Genomic DNA, 6,000 nt, shown 5'->3' on the forward strand with positions numbered 1-6,000 from the left:
GAACCTGGGCCGCACACATGCCAGGTGAGTACCCTACCGCTTGAGCCACATCCCCCAGCCTTCAAGATATCATCTTTTTGCTTAATCTGTTTAATGTGTGTGTGGGGGGGTGTAATTAAGAGCACTTTGTAATTAAGTGTCCTTTCTTTAAGTCTGCTTTAAGCCTACCTGTTTCTTATTCCTCCGGTACCACCTCAGGTCAAGGGTGAACTAGCTTCCTGACACTGTTTATAACAGTGGGGAACTTTGTCTGGCAAGTCTGAGGAGTGAGTAGAACTTTCCTTTCCTCCTCATTGAAACCCCCCCACCCCACCCCCACCCCCGTGTTGTAGCCAGAACCTTGTGGACCACTGAGAGATGTTGCTTTCTGTTTGTTATGGTTTGGATATGAGGTATGCCCCAAAAGCTCATGTGTGAGACAATGCAAGAATGTTATGAGAGGTGTACCCTAACTGAAAGGTCAGTTCCCTGACAGGGATTCACAAGGTGGTAACTGAGGCAGGTAGGTGTGGCTGGAGGAGGTAGGCCACTAGGGGTGTGCCTTTGGGAGTGGTGAGCAGAGCTCTCTCTTTACTTTCAAGTTGTTATGTCTTTCCTTGGCTGCTTTCCTCCACCAAGCCTGATGCAAGTCATTAGGCCTCACGTTGGGCCCAGAGCTATGGACTGGGCCGACCATGGACTGAACTTCTAAAACTGTGAGCCCAAATAAACTTTTCCTCCTCTTTGTTGTTCTTGTCAGGTATATTGGTCACAAGAACACAAAAGCTGACTGAACACCATTCCCTAACAAATAGTCTCCCCTGTTACCCAATCAAATCATTTCCCCAACCCAGTGGGTGCTTCATACACTGCTCCCTTACAATTATTTCCTCCTTAACTATGAGGATGATGTTCCTAAAATCCATGGTAGGGGGATTCCACTGCTGACGTTGGGAGCTCCCAGGTTGGGCAGTCAAAGGTGCAAGTGAACGCCAGGGAGCCCTTCAGCAGTTGGGCCTTTACCAGTGAATAGGAGGAGCATCATGGAAAGCCACTAGAATAATTTTTTGCTTTTGTTTTCTGCATTTTTGATTTTTGTGTGTGGGACATAAAACTTGACATTTTAACCATCTCCAGTGTCCGGTGATATCAAGTACATTCCTATTACTGTGCAACCATCACCACCATCCATTTCCAGGACTTTCATCTTCCCAAACCCAAACTCCAGTAAAACGCCAACTCCCCGATCCCCCTCCAGCCAGCCCTTGGCAAGCACCCTTTTACTTTCTGTCTCTGTGCTTTTGACTAACCTAGAACTTGACATAAGTGGAATTATACCACATTTGTCCTTTTGCGACTGGCTTATTTAAGTGAGCATGATGTCCTCAAAGTTCATCCCTCTTATTTTATGTGACGGAATTTCATTCTTTTTTTAAGGCTGAATAATAGTCTACCACATATGTGTACCAATGTGCATTTATCTACCGCTATCTATGGATACTTGGGTTGCTTGCATCTTTTGGCTGTTGTAAATAATGCTGCTTGGCCCTTGGGTGCATACATTATTGTTTGAGTCCCTGCTTTGGGTGTACACCCAGAAGTGGAAATTGCGGGATCATATGGTAATTCTATGTTTAACATCTTGAAGAGCTGCCAGAGTTTTCCACGGCAGCTGCCTCGTTTTACATCTCCCCAGCCCTGTACAGGGTTCCAATTTCTCCCCATCACCAACACATACTTTCTTCTCCTTTGCTTTCTTCTCTTTAAATAGAAGCTATTCTAATGGGTGTGAAGTGGTCTCATGGAGGTTTTGATTTGCATTTCCTAATGATCCATGATGTTGAGCATCTTTTCATGTGTTTTCGTTATTCATTTGCTACGATTCTTTGGAGAATGTATATTCAAGGCCTTTGCCCATTTTTAATGGGGTTGTTCTTTTGTTCTTTTTAGCAAGGATATTTTATTCAACTCAAATTAATAATAATTGGCTCTTCATGCCTTATTACTAGAAAAAAAATTTTCTAGTAATAAGTTAAAAACTAGGCTCTTTCTCTCCTGCAGCTCAAGGAAGTACTTGACCTTTTTTAAAAAATTCGAACATTCAGGTGGAGAACCACAGTTTCCCCGGAAGCTCTTCTACCTCTCAAGCCTGTGATCAGCTTTTATTTATTTAATATTTATTTTTTAGTTGTAGTTGGACACAATACTTTCATATTTATTTATTTATTTTTATGTGGTGCTGAGGATCGAATCCAGGCCCTTGCATGAACCCAGTCCCTTGCACGTGTGAGGCAAGTGCTCTGCCACTGAGTCACAACCCCAGCCGCTGTGATCAGCTTTTAAATCCAACTGACCTAGTAGCTGAGTGAGGAGGTCAGAAAAAACAAGGCCACTACATAGGGGTGGGCAACCTCTCCAGAGTGCCCCACCCTCAGGTATAACTCGGAGGTCAGCCAATGGAGAACTTTCCAGATGGTTAGAGAGGAATAGAGAAGCCACTTGCTTAATTACCTGCAAATCTGCCTCCTAATGGGGGAATATGAATGGTGGTGATTGTAGATGACATAGAGGGGCAGCACCTTGTATTGAAGAAAAAGTAATTTCTATCTTTTTTTCTGTCTTTCTTTTTCCTTTTCTGTGTACAGGATCAAACCCAGGGTCTTGTGCAAGTTCAGCACATACTGTACTATTGAGCTATATCCCCAGACCTTTAATTTTTTTTTTTTTTAGTTTCTTGTGCTAAGCACTATGCTAAGTGCTTTATTTATTTAGTAATTCACTTAATCTTCCCAACAATGTTTTGTGATAGATGGCTCTTTATGCCCATTTTACAGACTGTGACTTAGAGGTTCACTGACTTTCCAAATGTCAGAGTCAGTGACAATGCCAAGATGCAGACCCAAGTGTGCTTGAATCCAAAGCCCAGTGCTTACTCACCTCCCCTCAGACCACATCCTTCTCTTCAAACTGAGCCCCGCCTCCCGACCCTCCCCAAGACTCCTCTCCTCATTGGTCTCACCCTGGACTGCAGACTGTCAACTTTTGTTTCTGTCTGAAGAAGCTCTTTTGTCCTGGGTGAAATTCTCACTTGCCCATTGTATTGGGTTCAGTTGTGTCCTCCAAAAGAAGATACATTGAGGTCAACCCCCAGGATCTCAGAATGTGAACTGGTTTGGAATCAGGATCTTGGCAGTTACCACCCAGCCAGTCCATTCAAACTGGGATGGACTAATTAGTTTTTTGTACTGGGGATTGAACTCAGGGACACTTCACCACTGAGCCCCATCCCCAGCCCCATTTAATATTTTATTTAGAGACAGAGTCTCACTGAGTTGCTTAGCACCTTGTGATTGCTAAGGTTGGCTTTGAACCTGCAAACCTCCTGCCTCAGCCTCCTCAGCTCCTGGGATTACATGCACGTGCCAAAGTGCCCAGCAGGATCTTGACAGTTTTAATCAAGTTCAGATAAGGTTGTGAGGGTGGACCCTAACTCAATATGATTGGTGCCATATTGCATAAAGAGGAAATTTGGAGACAGCTTCAGGTGCACACAGAGGGAGGATGATGTGAAGACAGAGACCACCTGAAAGTTGGGGGGAAGCCACCTATAAGCCACAGGCCACCTGAGGCTACCAGAAGCTAGGGTAGAGAGGAACTCCAGAAAGACACCTTGATTTTCAGCTTCTGGTCTCCAGGACTGGGAGACCAAAAGTGTCTGTTGTTTTAAGCCACCAATTTGTGGCACTTTGTTACAGCAGACTCAGGGAGCAAAAGCATCCTTTAAGGTGCACCTCAGAGGCTTTCTTGAGAGTCTGGGAGGACCTGGGCCTCCCACAGAGAAGGCTAATCATGGCCTCTGTGGGTTCTCAGAGCTTCATGAGCCTCCATTCCCTCATTTGTCACACAGCCAACCACCCTCAGTGCTCTGCCTTCTCCACCAAGTTCCCTCCACCCCTGGCAAGGACCGAGTCTTAGCCACTCCTAGCTTCTCTGCCTCCCTCCAGGGGCCCCTTCAGCAGGAAACACAAGGGATATCTCCTAATGACTGGGTCACCCATGGCAACCATGGAATCCAAGGATTGGAGGGCACAGCAGCCGTCCTCCATCCTGCCCACAGGGACAGAGCTCCCAGAGACTCTGGATGAGGGCCACCACTGACCCACAGATGAGCCAAAGCTCCATCTGCCCATTTCTCAGGGCTTCTCTTTGCACCTGCCCCAGAAATAGTGTGCCTTCTCTCCTTGGAAGGCAGTGCAGGGGAACCCCTAGACTTGGTGGCTTCAGCATTTACTAGTCCTATGACTGTGTGTTAGTCTGCTTCTTGGCACTGTGATCAAAATATCTGACAAGAACAACTTAGAGGAGGAAAAGTTTATTTTGAGCCCACAGTTCCAGAGATTTAGTTCATGGTGGGCTGACGCCATTGCTTTGGCCCCAAGGAGAGGCAGAACATAATGGTGGAAGGGCTCGGTGGAGGAGCTCTGTTCTATTTGTGGAGCCAGGAAGCAGACAGAGTAAGAGAGAGAGAGGAAGGGGAAGGGGCTGCAGGACAGTTGCGCCCTTCCAGGGCATGTGCCCAGTGACCCACCTCATCCAGTCATGTCCCACCTGCCTACAGTTACCACCCAGCCAGTCCATTCAAACTGGGATGGACTAATTAGTTTACAGCTCTCACAATTCAATCCTTTCACCTCCAAACTTTCCTGCATTAACACAGGAGATTTTGGGGGACACCTCATATCCAAACCATAACACCTTGGCAAGTGACTTTTTCTCTTGAGCCTGTTTACCCACCTATAAAACCGGGGATATTAACAGCTACATTATGGGGTTTTAGGGACAATTAAATGAGATGTCGAAAAGGTGACTTGAGTGCTCCCTAGGGTCACCTTAACTTGCAATATTCATATGAACTGTGAAAGTTGTTAGAATAAAAATGGAGTCATTTGTGTCAACTATGACAAGAAAATAAATAAAGCCAGGAGGTTATGAAGGAAGGGTTCTCACACACCATTGCCTGATAGATCACAAGACTGCCGGAACCACAACCTTGCACAGAAAATACTTCTGTGAGGATCTCTGTGCATCAACAGTTCAACCTCACACTGGTAACCACCCTTACTATATTAATTTGTTGTGTCAGCCGAAGATGTCTGCACCAGGAGGAATGGAGTCAAGTTTGTATCCTAAGCCCCGGCGTGTTTGAGAAAGAACTGGAGAGGCACCAGCTGTTGGGAGGAGAGCAATACAGTCAAGATGGAAAATCATAAACCATATGACACTATCAAGGAAAACCCAATATTTGATATTATAACCAGAAAAACTGAACAACTATATGAAGCAGAAAGGAATCTACTTGAACATGGATCCACATATATTGGACTTAATGCTGCTCTCTGTGACCTAATAGCAAATAGTCTCCTCGCGTCTTGCATGTAACACAGGCCTGCATAGCTGCTGGCCTACCAATGGCAGTGCTCCCAATTTTCAAATGTTTTATGGTTTGAATTGTAAAACTTGTACCGTGACATGGGGTGGACTTGTTGGGTTTGTTTTAGGAGGTCTGTCCCTATTTTCTTCACTATACTTGTAAATGGTGGCCTAGCAGCCAGGTGTCAATCAGCCCTGCTACCAGAGAAAGGAAATATCTTAACCTACTGGATTAAAATTTCTAAGCCTATCTTCAGAAAGATGTTATTTCCCATTTTACTTCAGACTATGTTTGCATCATACTTAGATCTAGACAATATAAAGTATTTATAAAGGCCCTTCAGTTACATGAACCTGGCCTAGAAATTCACTAATTTTGAGCAAATGTATATACAAAAATAAAATTGTTTTTTTTTTTTTAGAGAGAGAGAGAGACAGAGAGAATTTTTTTTTAAGAAAGAGTGAGATAGAGAGGGAGAGAGAGAGAGAGAATTTTTTGAATATTTATTTTTTAGTACTTGGCGAACACAGCATCTTTGTTTGTACGTGGTGCTAGGATCGAACCCGGGCCGCACGCATGCCAGGCGAGCG

General features: G+C 44.7%; 1 pseudogene; it reads left to right on the top strand.

The window, feature by feature from the left end:
- The first annotated feature begins 5,235 nt into the window (after positions 1–5,235).
- On the top strand, positions 5,236–5,783 carry LOC143397255 (transmembrane protein 126A pseudogene; annotated as a pseudogene).
- The last annotated feature ends 217 nt before the right edge of the window (positions 5,784–6,000 follow it).

This window comes from Callospermophilus lateralis, chromosome 4, assembly GCF_048772815.1.
Source record: "Callospermophilus lateralis isolate mCalLat2 chromosome 4, mCalLat2.hap1, whole genome shotgun sequence".
NCBI lineage: Eukaryota > Metazoa > Chordata > Mammalia > Rodentia > Sciuridae > Callospermophilus > Callospermophilus lateralis.